The following is a 16,619-nucleotide window of genomic DNA, read 5'->3' as shown; positions in this document are numbered from 1 at the left end:
ATGAAGCGGGTTCATATGATGGATGGGTCAATGAGACACAAGAGAGCCACAGACGTGTCTTCATGTGTATGATGCTCATCTGTCCACACATGATGTGTTTAATGTCATTAGAGCTGCAGGACTTTACACACACACAGTGTAATTAGGACAATAAATGAGCCTGTCCCGTCACTAATGATGGACACCGTGTTGTCATTAAAGTAAACAATGAAGCCGAAAAGACAGGCGCTGACCCCCCCCCCCCCCCCCCTTGTGTGAAAGTGTGCCGGTTGTGCTTTTTAAGCTCTTAAGGACCTTTGCTGGGCTGACCATGGACTTAGAGGTGATTAAAGGCTTTGGCCCCACAGATGGCGCCTGTTAAAGGCAGATGAGTGACAGCAGCCAGCGGCGCTGAAACTAAAAAAAATCACTGTAATTACTCTAATGCAGCGGCGTCCACATGTCACAGCTGCACAGTGACGGACCAGCTCAGAGCACACAGGCTGTGTATCATTGAAGCAGGTTGAACTGATGTGGTGTGTTCAATGTCTGCTGGGACAGAATTGATGGTTTGATTCTGATCATGGCAGCACCACATGGTGTGTGTCTGTGACTGAAGGTGTGACCCACAGCAGCAGGACGTCTTTAGGAACATGGAGGTGAACGGAACAGTGTGTTATTGTTGATTTAACCCATGAAAACATGTCTGCAGCAGTTTGTTGCATTTGAACCATGCCTGATGTGGAATGGTTTCATAGGTTTCCTGTTTTATTTTGAAAGGACTGGTTTTTTTTTTTTTTATTTTTTTTATTTTAGATACTGTATTAATTCGTTACGGCTGCTGCACAAGCAGTGTCATACAATGACTAGCAAGGCGCGCCACCTGCTATCCCACTGCGCCACTGTTGCCCCTTATTTCCTCCTGTGTTTCCCTCCTGTGTCCACAGAGCCGCTCTGAGCCAGGGTGGTTCCACCTGGTGCCAAAGAGCTGCGTCCCCGCGCCGTCAGGCTGGCTTTGGCTGCTACAATAAATAAAACTAGAAAAAAGCATTTCCTGAAGTAAATGCAAACGCTGATGTGAAGGATTGATCTGAACTGATGGAGAATCAGAGCAATTCAGAGCTTTGTATGCCTCTGTGTGTCAGCCTGTCACCATGGTAACAACCGAGGAGACCTCAAAAACCACTCCAACTTTGAGAGCCTGGTGTGTGGAAACGATCCGGAATTAGAAAATTCTGGATACAAGTTTGATAGAGCAGCATCTAATGAGATTTCTAAGACTAAACTGGAGTCTGTAGCTTGACATTTGTAGGAGGAGATACATTCGGCAGATGACCCTCGTTGAAGGGCTCTCTCATAGACTCCCATGTTAAAGTTCTATTAATATTTTGAAAACGAAACATATTTGAACAAAAAGTTTTAACAGAATGATGTCTGAACTAGCTACATGTCAAAGTTGAAGGTGGTTTTGAAGGCTCCTCCATAGACTCCCATGTTAAAAATGGCGCATAAATTGCTTAATATTGGAAAAACTATAATTTTTTGAAAAAAAAGTGAAGTTGACCCAGAATGTCCTCTGAGATGAACATGTTGATGGTTGAATGGCTGAAATCGGTCAATGTATGCTGAAGATACGCTGCGCCAAGAAACGTACGACAAATTAGTAGAAGAAGAAAGAGTGTGAAGAACAGCCGAGCAGCACTCAGACTAATGAGGTATGACGATGAAACCTGCTCTTTACTCTGCTGCTGCAGGTATTCAGTCAGCATGTTCACAGCACAACATGATGAAAGCCTTCACAGAAACCACTAAGACCCCGTCTATCCTGAACCCAGAGGAGAGCTGCCTGCTGGCTAAAGGCTCGGCCTGCTGTCCCACCTCACGGCTAAATCTGTCTAAGAATGACTAAGAGAAGAACTTTCATGTTCCTGTCCAGCTTTTCATTGGAGTCACTTCATATTTTAAATGTCTTAATGTTTGGCTCACTGCTCCCGCCTCTATCGGCTGCTTTCAAACCACTTCTACCTCCACTCATCTGTGCAGTCCCTGTTAATGTGTGAACATACCTGACTCTTATTTCAAATAAAGACAGGATTCATTGTTCTGGTGTCTGATCGCGTGGAATCGTTCTGGTTCTGTGGTTATATTTGTTGTGATGTATCGAGCATCATCGGAGCGGACGCTGCAGGGCCGAGCAGATCATCAGCACCGGCCCGTTCTCCGTGGCCCCGCTGCCTTCGCTCAGCTCTCATTTTGCTTCATTCCACCGTGCACTGATCCTCGGCACAATATTGACAAGTGTAATCAGCAAAGCGGCGAGGTCAATGAGACGTTAAAACAGTCACCGTCTTCTCATTACCTGGAGGATGGCGGCTGATTGTCCGGCTGCTCTGGGAGGTTTTGGTGCAACAAGTCTGCTGCTGGTGAGCAGTGTGAGCTGCTGAGGTCAGTCTGTGTCTGAACGGCCTTCGGCTCAGATCAGCTCCTTTCTTTCCAAAAGAACTCCTGAGATCAGCCCGGACACGTCTGTCAGCGACGCTCGCAGACTGAGGTCATGTGCTAGTGTTCACAGGTGTCGTCACAACAGGTGGACAACAGACCTACTGCACACACACAGTCCATCCAGAGGTCTGCTGAGCATCACATCGTGCCATAGGACAGGGTGCACGTGGTTCCTCGGTGGTCCAGATTGTAGTCTTTGCAGCCATGTTGAAAATAAACTCTGGACGTATAATGTCACAACCCCAAGCACTAGCCGGATCTGCTTTCAGACCTTCACCAGATGAATCTGGCGAGATCCACCTGGCTTTACCCGGATTTGTGCTGTTTGATTGAGAAAAGCGAGCCAGGCGGACTAGAGAAATCTGAAGCAGCTGCCCGAAGAACACATGGCTGAGCCTGAACGGAGGGTCGTCCCATGACTCAGCAGCATCAACGTCTGCTCGGTGATCACTGGATCACTGGATAGATTAATGCACTGCTCTGCTGCTCTACTGTCTTCAGAAGGTCACTTTAGTATAGTCACTGCACAATGACGACTATTTGCACTGTTTACTCCATCTTGCACTACTTGCACACGAGTACCACCTCACCGATCCATGTGGTACCTGTTACATTATTACATTATTACACTGTTCCATTCGATCATATAAGGGTCTATGTTTACCATTTCATCTGCACAGTATTTTATGTTCTGTTCATTGTATGTCTGTTACGCCATGTCTGTCATGTAAATTTAGCCTTACTTTAGTTTATTTACTTAATTTTATCTTAGTTTTTATCTTATTGCATGTTAATTATTATATGTTCTTTGTATGCACCAATCACTAAGGCAAATTCCTAGTAATGTGAACCCCCTTCACTTACATGGCAATAAACATGATTCTGATTCTGATACAGAATGTTTTAAAACTACAGTAAATCCAGATGAAAGATCCATCACACAGCTCAGCCTGTTTAAACACACACACACAGACACACACAGCTCTGTGCAGTGCTCAGAGGTGGAGGTGAGACGTGCCCAAAGCTCCGTTTGCACTTCAAAGGTGTGTGTGGGTGGGAAGCAGCCGCCTGCGGTGGCTCATGAAAGCAGCGGCGGCTGGAGTTTAACCTCCTGTGAAACATCCTGCGCTGTCCGACAAACATCAGATCAACCATGACGGCTGTTCGACAGCGAGCCCAGAAGAGTCACATGGGCTTCTCACCTGCCACGCCCACTCAGGGGACATGTGGGAGCCCCCGGCTGATATCATCTTAACAGCATCCATGGACTCCAAATATGGGCAGAAGAGGCGGAGCAGAGGAGTTCAGGAAGTCTGTCGCTCAAACTGAAAAAACAAATAAAACATGAGTTACATAAACATTCCTCCCTGAGCGGTTTTTCAGCCAGGCTGTAAACATGGAGGGTGTTTGGAGCCTCTAGTGGCCACTGGAGGAACTGCAGGCTCTGATAGCTAGCTTTGTGTTCTCTTACAGGGAACATTTCTCTCTCTCTCTGCCATCACGGCCCAAACAACACCTTTTACAGGCACTACATAGATACAACCACAGGGGGGCGCTGCACACTCTGGTTGTCCCAAAAGAAATATCCTCTGGTGCTCTGGAGGCTAAAAGCTCAGTGACGAGTCGGCGGACATTTTGTCTGCATTAAAACGAGGTCGTTCTCTGACTCTGTAAATCATTGTGTGTGCGTGTGTGTCTGTCTGTGTGTGTGTGTGTGTGTCTGTGTGCGTGTCTGTCTGTGTGCGTGTGTGTGTGCGTGTGTGTGTGTGTGTGAAAGAGAGAGCGTGTGTGTGTGTGTCTGTGTGCGTGTGTCTGTGTGAATGTGTGTCTGTCTGTGTGTGTCTGTCTGTGTGTGTGTATGTGCATGTGTGTGTGTGTGTGTGTGTGTGTGTGTGAGAGAGAGAGCGTGTGTGTGTGTGTGTGCGTGTGTGTCTCTGTGTGCGTGCACCACACTCTGAGCTCCGGCTGTCACGTTGTTTCTGTCAGATGTGAAAGGTGTCGCAGCACCTGTGGGACACAGCACAGGGCTAAGAATAGCAGATGAAGGTGAGACAGGAAGTGAGAGGGAGAGAACCTGTGACAGTGTGAGGACGACGTCTCACAAACACAACAGCTGCAGGTGAGTCGCAGGAAGGTGAGGAATAATCCAAGCTTCTCCTCTGCCAGTCTGAGCCGCCTGCTGCGTCTCTTCTGTCCCTTTCTTCGTCTTTCAGCTTTTTGTCTCCGGTTGTCTTCTCTTTGTCTCTTTTGTCGGTCTGTCGTCTCTGCTTTGTGTGTTTCTCATCACACTGTACAATAGAGGAGCAGGAGTGGTGAGGATGCACACACACAGTCCCACCTTAGAGGGCAGAGTTGAGCTGCCGTCCTGCTGCTGCTCTGAAAGTAGGCCATGGGGGGGGGGGGGCCTGATGTTTCTGGAGGAGAGCTGCTGTTCCTCTACACTGATCAGAAGCCGCCACGCTGCTGAAGCCCACTGTCGTCTGAAGTCGGACATGTTGGGACGGAGTCTGTGTGGTAATGGTCTCCCACTGAATCAGCTGTCATCATGAGCGGGCGGCCTGACAGCCCGTCAATACCACGGACTCCTCCGCTGAGGCCGGGGCTCTCTGTGCAGGCCTCATGTGGATTTCTGTTGTGTCTTCTTTGTCCCCAGACTCGGATCAATCAAGTTCCTGCCTCCGTGTTTCTTATTGGCGTGGTATCTGCTGCAGCCGGCGCGGAGCAGCGCTTTGATTCCCGTCCCTGCGCTGGTTGACATTTATTCCACAAACACTTGACATTTGGAAATGGGCTCCCTGTGTGAGCACTGCATGTGCACACATGTAACCCTCCGTCTCACACACACACACACACACACAGTCTGATGCATTAGTGGCTGGACGCTCTGGAGGCCGCTGAGCCGCTGTTCAGTCAGGAAATCGATACATTCTGATCAATATTCATCAAAGAAGTGACATAAATGATATTTGTCACAGTCTGCTCACAGAGTTTTACCTCAAGACTCTTGACGTTGAAGGATGAAGACACATGGGGCTCGCTGTGATGGATCATAGAAACACCTCCACCCACGACCCTGCAGACCAGGACAAACGGTGTGTGTGTGGATGGATGTCAGCAGGTCCTCCTCCTCCACCCCTTCTTCCTCCTCATCCTCCTCCTTTTCCTCTTCCTCCTCCTCCTCCTCCTCCTACTTCTCCCCTTCTTCCTCCTCCCCTTCCTCCTCCTCTTCCTCCTCCTCCTCCTTCTCCCCTTCTTCCTCCTCATCCTCCTCCTCTTCCTTCTCCTGCTGCTCCTCCCCTTCTTCCTCTTCCTCCTTTCCTCCTCCTCCCCTTCTTCCTCCTCCTCCTCTTCTTCCTCCTCCTCCTCCCCTTCTTCCTCCTCTTCCTCCTCCTCCTCCTCTTCCTCCTCCTCCTCCTCCTCCTCCTCCTACTTCTCCCCTTCTTCCTCCTCCCCTTCCTCCTCCTCTTCCTCCTCCTCCTTCTTCTCCCCTTCTTCCTCCTCCCCTTCCTCCTCCTCTTCCTCCTCCTCCTACTTCTCCCCTTCTTCCTCCTCCCCTTCCTCCTCCTCTTCCTCCTCCTCCTTCTTCTCCCCTTCTTCCTCCTCCTCCTCCTCCTCCTTTTCCTCTTCCTCCTCCTCCTCTTCCCCCTCTTCCACCCCTTCTTCCTCCTCCTCCTCTTCTTCCTCCTCTTCCTCCTCCTCCTCCCCTTCTTCCTCCTCTTCCTCCTCCTCCTCCCCTTCTTCCTCCTCCTCCTCCCCTTCTTCCTCCTCTTCCTCCTCCTCCTCCCCTTCGTCCTCCTCCTCCTCCTCCTCCTCTTCCTCCTCTGTGGGTCTATATTTCTCTGCATCACTGATATCATCTGTTTGCCGAGGAACATATGAAGAGAATCCATTATGGCTGCATGATTACATAATCACTTTGATTTCATAAACGCATTACAGAGAAATCTGAACCCGCAGGGCAAAACAAACCGACGTGTCAGAGCTCAGGACTTCTCCTCCTCTTCCTCCTCTTCCTCCTTCAGTGTCTCACTTCCTGTTTTACTCCTGAATATTCTGGGCGTCTACATGAGGCCAGAGGCTCCTGAAGGATGGACAAACGTGGCATCCTGCATCACGTCAGAGGAAACGTGAAGAGCTGAGAGCTGGAGGCTCCTAAAGGCAACATGTCTGCATGTCACAGAGAGGACGAGGAGACGCTGCGCGTGTCACTTCTTCTCAATGAAGTTCCATTGGCAGCATCTTCAGAGGAGCTCCGGCCTCATTAGGACTCCTTCACATCCAGCACGTCTACAGTTGCAGCAGCTGCACCTCCTCTGTTGACCAGAGGCTTCGTCCATCTCTACCTACAGCACAGGTGATGATGTCACAGGTTTCTGAGGAGCCATGTTGGAGGCTCGGACCAAGGGAATCCACCTAAACTCCCAGTTATCCCAAATACGGACAAAGGGGGCGGAGCCTGGGTGGAGCTGGAATCAGTCAAAGCAGTTCTACCAATAATTATGTTTAAACGCAAACATGAAGGGCTGTGGAGCCAGGCCTCAAGTGGACACTGGAGGAACTGCAGTTTGCTGTCTGTCCGTCTTTATAAACAGACTCTGAGGCTGTCACTTGGTTTAATGCTGACTTAACTAATGCCAAACTGTACAACTTAATTTTGTTTCTTCCATTTAAAGGGAGAGCTTGTAAGTGTGTTGCTTGGCAACAGTCCTGGTTTTACATGTGTTCACCTGGACGTGCAGCTCTGGCCGGTCAGACCAGCCGGTTCGCTCGGCTCCGGGTTGTTCCTGAGATGTCATGTTCATGTGGATGTTTGAGTCAGATCTGAGGACATCACAGACATCACACTGACCAGAGGCAGGAGGGTGGAGGCAGGAGGGTGGAGGCAGCCGGGTGGAGGCAGGAGGATGGAGGCAGGAGGGTGGAGGCAGCCGGGTGGAGGCAGGAGGGTGGAGGCAGCCAGGTGGAGGCAGCCGGGTGGAGGCAGGAGGGTGGAGGCATGCGGGTGGAGGCAGGAGGGTGGAGGCATGCGGGTGGAGGCAGCCGGGTGGAGGCAGGAGGGTGGAGGCATGCGGGTGGAGGCAGCCGGGGGCCACCACCAGCTCCATCCTCTGCCTGAACGTCTGCTGAGACGCTAATTGGATTCAAGTGCAGCCGTTCAGAGTGCACGTCATGTGACACACACACAGTGAATAGGCTCATCACCACCCTCCCACTGACTGCCCTGACATCTGGGTCACCACGGCGACCTGCTCACACATTCCTCCAGTCAGAATGTCCTCCTCCTCCCCCTCCTCCTGCGCCTCCTGCTCCTCCTCCTCCTCCTCCTCCTCCTCCGCCTCTTCCTGTCCTTTCTCCTCTTCCTCCTCCTCCTCCTCCTCCTTCTCCTCTTCCTCCTCCTCCTGCTCCGCCTCCTTCTTCTTCTTCTGTTTTTGTTGCACCTGTGCTGCAGCTGCTTCTCTGCCGTTGGATCAACAGAAGGCGCTGCTGTCTGTGGGCGGACGCTCTCCTGTGGCCTCCGCTGCTGTTTGCATCAGTTTCCATCCAACCGTTCACCATGGCTGGCATTCTGCACACACACACACACACACACACCAGCAGCATCCTTCTCCACACTGCTCGAGCCGCCACGCACCATCTGCTCCCATCAGGAGAGGGTGATTGATGCAGCGCCCGTATAAAAGCTACAGGGATGACTCATCGACTCCCTGCCACAGTGATTGGTGCAGTGAGAAGGTGTGTGTGTGTGTGTGTGTGTTGTTTAAGACACACTGCCTTCTCCTCTGTGTCTCACCTGGCTGATCAAAGCCTAACGGTGCATCCAAACTTTTTTATCTGAGCCGAAGCTGCAGACAGAAGAAGCAGAACGTCTGTTTGCTGCTGCAACGTCTGAATAACACACGCTTTATCTCCAAATACACAATCTGGGTTCACGATTTTACAACTTTCATGTCCTTAAATACAGAGTAGTACACAAGTTTTTGTCTTTATGTTTGTCACATATACTGAGGTTTTCTTCTGACATGTGAGAAGTTGAGGGTCTCTGATTGGCTGCACACTCCCAGTGCATTGTGGGAGGTGGAGTCAGGAATACCACAGCTCTCTGTTTTCTCTGCTCCTGTAGCACCAACGTGAGCTTAACATCCAACCGACGGACTGCTGGAGCAAGACTCGCAGATAAAAACACACAAAAACGGGCTTTCCTGAAGAAAGTGAACCACTGCTGACACCGCACACTCTGCACACTCTCTGCACACTCTGCACTCTCTCTGCACACTCTCTGCACTCTCTGCACACTCGCACTACTCTTCCCTCATGTATTCCACAGTGGTAAGTCTGTCGCCTCGGCACATTAGCGATGCAAATTCAGCGCTAACCCTCTCTGTTCTCTGCACGCTGGATTCTCGTCTGGCTCGTGATAATTACACGCTGCGCTGAACAATCTATTGTCCCACACTGAGAGTAATTCACTGTCCAGTTATTCCAATGGTGCACAATCACCTCACACACACACACACACGTTGGTTCCACACTCGGTGAAACCTTTAATTAAAACACTCAGAAATGAGGACCAGGAAACCTCTGAGCGTTCATACTGCACGTCTGCAGGTCTGATCCAGTGTGACACCTGTTGTCGACACACCTTGCGAAGCCAGTCACCGACTCTGCGTCATTGTGCACTGGTGAGAGTGGTTTAAAGCCGCCACAATAAGGCCAGTGTGAGGCGAAGTGTCTGCACAGCTGTGTGTGAAAAGGAGGAAGAGGAGGAGGAGGAGGAGGAGGTCCTGTGAGTCTCGGCTCCGGATGATGAGCTGAAATCAAAGAACACCAGCGGCCATCTTTAAATGTGAGCCTGCAGCAGGTCGGCCCTTCATCTGCATCTCAATGAGGAATTTGATCACAGCTCAGCCTTCAGAGCGAAGCGGCACCATGTCAGATATGAAAATATGTCTGAGAAACAAATTAAAGGCGGGGGGTGGGAGGTGGAGGCCAGAACCAGCGCCCCCTGGGGTCTGATTTGTTTTATTGGGGGATAATGAGGATGAAGAGGAGCTCTGAAACAACCCGACAGCAGGCGGCGCAGTCCAGAGAGCCTCAGAGGACCGGACTGTGTTCAGCATGAGTGATGGATGACAGTCACAGATCATGTAGGTGGAGGCGGGTGGATGATGGTATTGTGAAGTTAAAACAGATGAGGCTAATTCCTGGACAACCAATCAGATCAGAGAGTTAACACGACAAGGCTCTCTGACAGCTAGCACGTAGCGGTTAGCGTGTGGGTGGAGGATGTGTGTGGGGATCAAACAGCTTCACCCTGACGCTGCAGCTTCTTCTGCAGCTCCACCCTGTTTCTGGTCACACAGCATGGAGGGACAGCCTGTCACACACAGACTCACACAGGCCGTCCACACAGGGAGACTGACATGAATGTGTGTGAGGACCTTCTGAAACAGGAACACATGCCCTCTTCTGGAGATGAGCAGCCGTTTAATGGCACATGCACCCCATCAGGCTGGCACCCTGAGGGGCCTCCCTCAGGGCTGGGCGCCCATCCTGTACATGGGAAATGAAGTCTGAAGAGGCATGGAGTGGATCTTGCAGTCTGTGTGTGTCCTTGAGCTCCGTCATGGCGGACAGTCAGCGGGGACGATACACAGCCTGAAGAGCTGCTGCTCAAAGCACCACACACACAGCAGCCCACCACACAATAATGAAAGTTTGTGGACAGCCTCACCGTGTCGGGCATAGCCTCCCATGGGTCAAAGGTCGCAATTCAAGGCCAGTGTGACGACCAAAGAACGGACCCCAGCTCAGGAACACAACCAACACAGGAATGACTTCACTACAGACTCCAGGATGATTTGGATCTATTGGTTGTTAAAGGTTAAAGGTCAAGGTCACCGTGACCTCGTGTGGACCAGTGTCTCAGAAACGGGAAAAAAAATCAAAGCTCGGTGTTCCGACGTTCTGGACTAAAGGTTTGTGCACCTGAACTCACTTTCCGTGCTGATCAGCTGTGAACACGATCAATATCTTCAGCTCAGACCTACATTTGGAGCCTGGACGTTGAACTTGAGGTCAAAGGTCGCTTTGACCTCTGAGATAAACAGGCGTCACTGAGTAAGCAGCTTTAAAGCCATTCTGAGGGGATTTCATTTTAAATCTAGACATTTCAAGTCATGAAATACACATTTATTTTACGTTTACATATCAATAATACACCTACAACAACAGGTGGCACAGGGACTGCATGACAGCCAGTGACCTGAAGAAAGTGGTTCTAAACTCAGTCAATGAACCAGAGTGATGAGAGGACGGCGAAAACTTAAAGCTCGCAGGGATAAAGAGTCCTAGAACAACAAAAAGGAGCCAAAAAAGCAGCAGTCCTGACTATCATCACATCCAGACTAGCTTCTCCTGCTAGCCTGTTCTAGCTGCTAACATCACACAGGATCCAGAGACATGAGGAAGGTGGCGTAGTGATGTTCATTTCATACCTGCTTAAATCAGGCAGCGTCCCTGAACGCCTCGCAGCGTGTCCTCTGCAGAGGGCCCACTCATGTTATGCTGCTCCTGAATCACCCACAATAACAGCCGATATCAGCCGGCGCCGTGCAGGAGCGGAGGTGTTTGTGAGGCGCGGCCTTATCGCACGCTGACAGCTGCTGAGCAGACGTCTCACAGGCTGAAGTGTTTAACCTTTCTCTGACTGACTGTCACTCTTTAAAGGAGGGCTCTTTCTTTGTGTGTCTGATTAAAAATAATACAGCTGCCGCCGTGGCTGCTCTGACACTGCTTCCAGGCCGGCGCTTATTAGCAGAGCGTCGCCGTCTGTAGGAGGAGGAGGCAGCGGCTTGATCACAGCTCTGCTTCCATGAGGCCTCAAAGAGCCGCAGGCGTCTGCAGGCAGAGCGGTGGCGAGACGGCAGCTGTCTGATTCACATCAGCATGTGAATGCCTTCCATGCTCGTCTCCGTGAGGTCGATTAGCTCTTAAACCATCACTCTGACCTTTGACCCCTGTGCCGTTATAGATGCTAAATCTGAGAAAAATAACACACACACACTCTCTCTCTCTCTCACACACACACACACAGGTCGCCCCTCCTGCATCACGTCTGGCCCAGCAGTGAGTAAATCCCTCCATATTTTTTTCAAGAATGAATGAGAAAGATGATTAGTGAGCATAAGCCACAGTGTGTGTGTGTACGTCATTGTTAAAGTAAAGCCCTGTGTGTGTGTGTGTTTGTGAGAGAGATGACATAAAGGCTGAAATCATGCTAACTGAACCATGGCAGCGTGCCGGCTCCATTATAGGTGAGAAAAAACAAAAGAAAAAACCAAATGAGACCAACCGTCCGTGTGTGAGTGTGTGTCTGTGTGAGTGAGTGTGTCTGTGTGTGTTTGTGTGTGTCTGTGAGTGTGTGTGTGTGTGTGTGTGGAGGATGCTCTACCTCTCTCTCTCCTCCTCTCCAGTGAACTGTTTTTAGCCTCGTCCTTGTGTGTGGTCTAAATAAAAAGCTCGGGTCATCAGATATTCTCTGAGGAAGATCAGCAGCTCTGTGGAGCTTCATTTAACCTCCCACTGTGTGTGAGAGAGAGAGCGAGAGCTCGGCCATCACTAACACTGCAACAATCATAATAATCATGTGACACATGTTTTATTTATTGTGAATTTAACCCCTGTTACCCTGCACTGGAGGGCGAAGCAGGTTCAGATGATGGATGGAATTTGCCTGTTTGGTGTTGTGTGGGACCAGATCTCTGCACATTCTTCACCTGTTTTGGTTTTCCACAGTGGAGCCATGCAGGAGTTCAGGAGTCTGAGGCTCAGGAAACATTTTATCTAGAGATAAATTAAGCTTTACTTCTTCACATTTACCCCTTTACCCACACACTCTCTGTCAGTGTCACGTGCAGGGTTAACCGTGTGTCTGAGGAGAAGGAACTCAGGAGGACAGAAATAACCGCTGACGGTTACCTAATCAACGATGATGAAGCCGCTTCCAGTATGAAAATGTTTATGCAAAATTCCTTGAGAGGATGTTAAGATGGAGGATGAGTAATGCTCTAATGTGGACGCACACTTCACCTCCAGGTCAACAAAAACAGCTCCTGTTTGTCTGCGCACACAGTCGTGCACTTTAATGTTTTTCTTTTTCGTGGTTTAATCAAAAGCCTATGAAAGTGTGTGTGTGTGTGTGTGTGTGAGACGCCAAGGTTACGGCTCTGACCTGCTTCCATATATCAGCCAATGATCAGCCTCCATGATCGACCAGCAGTGAGCGTCGGACTCAATTATTCATCACTGAACTCTTTTGTCCCTGTTAGCGGATCGATAGCTGCTATAATCAGCTTTCCGATGAAGGAAGGCAGGAGCACGCGCTCACAGCGTCACAGGTCGGGTTACATGTGACTGAAAGAAAACACTCAGACACGGTCTGAGCACGCTGAATGAAATGGCGCCAGAAGGAGTGTGCTAACATGATAATTAGCAGTGTTGCTATGGTAACATGCCAATTAAGCTAATGCTATGCGGCGTAAATGTCCCAGAGGATGTGCCCTCAGAAGGTAATAATCCTGCTCTGGATGCCATCATGTTGTGCTAGCATGCTAACACAGCGTTGGCATGGTAACCTGCTGAAAATGAATCCTCATGAAGTCCCTTTGGACAAAAGCATGCGGCGTGTTAGCGCGCTGTTGTGTTAGCATTGTTCCAGGATTAATAATAAGTCAATCGATGCAGATTTGATCGTTTTATAGACATGTATGCCACGCATCCACACCCGTGGCCCCGCCCCCTCCATAAGCTGATGATCCGTCTGTTTAATAAAACTCCAGAGAGCGATCCATGGGCCGCTGCAGTTAAGCTTCTTAACGGAGGCCCCTGTTTGCAAGCATGAACTTAAAATGTAGAATATGTGGCTGCTTTTCATGGACAGAAGAGATGGAGAGGAGCTGGAAAGCAGACAGGAAGTAAACCTAGCTGTGACTGGACAGATCAGATCCATCACAGAGACGGCTGCCCTCACCTTCCACATCTCCTCTTGAGATTCTCCTTCAGTCCCTGGTACTCCTCTCGCTTCTTCTTCCTAAGGTCACCTGGGGTCACCCTTTGGTCTGTATCTGGAAGTTTCCAGAAGCTTGGTGGTTCTCAGCACCTTTGGACCCGGGACCATCCAACCTGTATCTAGCACAGTTATGTTCTGCATCGTCTCAGGGACCTCTTTGCCCAGGGTCCTGCCTGGTGTGGTTGACCCTGGACTCTATTGAACTGATCTATTGACCAGAGCTGCAGGCCTGGGAGAGCTGAAGAGCTGCAGGTGACCTGAGACAGGTGGTGCAGGTGGAACCACTCAGCTCTTAATTCCCCATCCTGCAGCTGCCCGGGCACGCCTGAAAGAGGAAAAACCCAGAGAGTCCTAAGGCAGGGGTCAAAGGTTAAAGACAGTTTACATCACATTCCTCTCATTGAGGCTTCTTTTCTGGGGAGACAGGCTGCTGGTTCAAGTGGAAAACGTTTGTGGTATCTGTGGTCATTGAATGCTGCAACGACTGATCAATGATTAACCAGAACCGGTGCTTCACTCCAGGGTTAAATGTTGAGATGTATGACTTCAGATGTAAAACGCTCCATTTAAAGTCTGCAGACGTCATCTGCGCTGCGGCCCCTCATAAATGAAGCTGTTCTCACCGCCCGCCTCATCCCGGCGCCCTGACAGCTCTGCAGGGTCACATGTGACGGCTCATCCATCCCGCACGGCCGTAACGTGAGGCTTCAATGACTAGATGATAGGAAACGAGGGACGGCTCGCCACCCCCCCTCCCTTCACATGCAGGGGGCTTAACGACAGCGAGCATCAAGGACGGACGCGTCCTCTCCCCAACAGCGTGTCAAGGCCGCGGTCCCCGCCCGGGCCGAGCCCCGCAGCTAGCTGCAGAGCTAAAATGGGCCTTACCTTGAATAATGGAGGGAGACATGGGAAGGGTTTTAGCACTGCAGGGACGCTGATTCCGCCCGGAGCAGGACGTCCTCGCCACTTCCTCTGTGCTCTGTCCACTGTCAGGTTATTTTATCAGCTCATTTAACTGTGACTCATTTCAGCAGCCGCGCTGTAAGCAGCACAGCAGGGGTTAAATCTGCTGTTAGCACATTTTAACTCGTTAAAACATGGTTCTGACACATCTGACATGTTTAAATGATGATTTTAAAATCTGTGTGGTCACTGTTGTGTGATCATGTCAGAGTTAGATGGACGTGCATCTCTTTACCCCTCTCTGGTCCAGAAGAGTATCCAGGCTGCATTTGGTTGGTTTCCTCTGCAGGGCGGTCCACTTCAGAGGTCCAAGGACCTGGATATGTGACATCACAAACTCCCACAAATCCATCTTCCAGGCTTCAAGTTATGAGGTGGGGTTGAACCATGGGGGGCTCAGACCAACCGACGTCCTGTGAAGTGTCAGTTCTGTTTGGTTCTGAGAAGCCATGGCCAGAATCAGGATCCCTCAGGTCATTTCACACTGAGGTCCAGACCTTGACCTTGATGAAGCTGGTCTGGGAGCAGCTGGGGACCCTCCAGGAGGAAGAAGGTCTGGAGGTGTGATGGAGTGAAACTCTGATTCATCTGGAGCAGCTCCACAGACCCTCAGCCTGCCAGGATGCACGGCTGCCAGCGTTCAGGACATCAGGGCCAGGGAGTGAGTCAGCCTCTGGTATATGAATCTGTTATTGATTAACACACTCATAAACCGTCTGCTGTGTGTCCTGATGGTTGGACTGTTGACCTGAGAAACACAGAGGACGTGTTTGTACTCTTTAAATCACCGTGAAGATGTCTGCACGTCAGATATTTTTAGAAACCGTCATTAGGTCCATCTGGTCCTCACTTCTTAAATGAATTAACTTCCTGTTTGTGTGCAGGTTTCTGTGACGGTCAGTCACCACCTCCTTTGTCAAACCTCTCACACCAAATGTGTCCCTGTGTCAGCCTTGATGCACACTGATTTGTCTTATTGTGTAATAACTGCATTCATTCTTCCTGCAGGCTGCTTTCTGGACCATTCCTGCCACAGAACTGAACCTGAACTGAACCTTCTAAAGCTCACATTTAATAACACGTGTGCCTCAGTTTAAGGACAGCTCTGTACACCCTGAAGGTCACAGCAGCAGTTAAATGGTCCGGGGCCTCAGACAGCTCTTATCTTATCTCACAGCTGATGGAAGAACGTTCACAGAGCGACTCTGAGGAAGGATCTCAGGAGGAGGCGGGGTTGACCCATTGGAGTGATGCATTGGTTTAGGAGATGTGATTGGCTGAGAGGAAACAGGAGAACAAGTTCCTAACAATATAAACAGAATGGACCGTGACATGAAGTCTTGTAGTCTCAGAACACAAAGGGCTTGGATAGAATTCAGGCTGTAGGATATTAAGGTGGGATGACTGGAGCGCTGTCTGTCAAACAGAGTAGGCCTTACTCTGTTTGACAGACAAAGCCGATCTTTTGCAGGGAGAACACAGACAGACAAGTCCAAATACTGGTAGAATGTGGCAAACGTGTGTCAAGGATGGCGTGGCTGGCTCCAGGGATCCACTGGAGCACATACAAGAACACAAAAACTCAAGATCAGAGGTCGAGTCACAACAGATGAAACAGAACACCGCTGAAGGTAGCACAACCCAGCGACGAAGTGATGACAGGCGAAGAGAAGAGCAGGTGTGCAGCCTCCCACCAACCGGAAACCCCGCCCTGCCATCCTGAAAAAAGAAGAACTGAGAGCAGAGCCAACAACACAGACAACACAACCCAGAACCATAACACAGACAGACAGGATCCAACCAGGCCCACCACTTTAACCAAAACACTAAACAATGATCAACCCAGAGAAGCCTGTATGAACTCAAACAGGGCAGCCAAGGACCAACCATCACTGATGGTCAGAACTGGTGAACAGACCGTTTCATTCAGTGTAGTCTTCATTGTCTGAAAGTCATTTTCTTCTTCTCTGGGTCTGGTTAAATAGTTTTCCTGGTTCGGGTCTGATTCAGCACTGTGTGGTTGTACTGGCTCTCTGTCCTGAGATAATGTGGAGGAAGCAGGTTCCACCTATCCAGTTAAACACAGGTTAATACCTGCACAGAA

Source organism: Parambassis ranga, chromosome 17 (genome assembly GCF_900634625.1).
Source record: "Parambassis ranga chromosome 17, fParRan2.1, whole genome shotgun sequence".
NCBI lineage: Eukaryota > Metazoa > Chordata > Actinopteri > Ambassidae > Parambassis > Parambassis ranga.
This window is presented reverse-complemented; position numbering follows the sequence as displayed.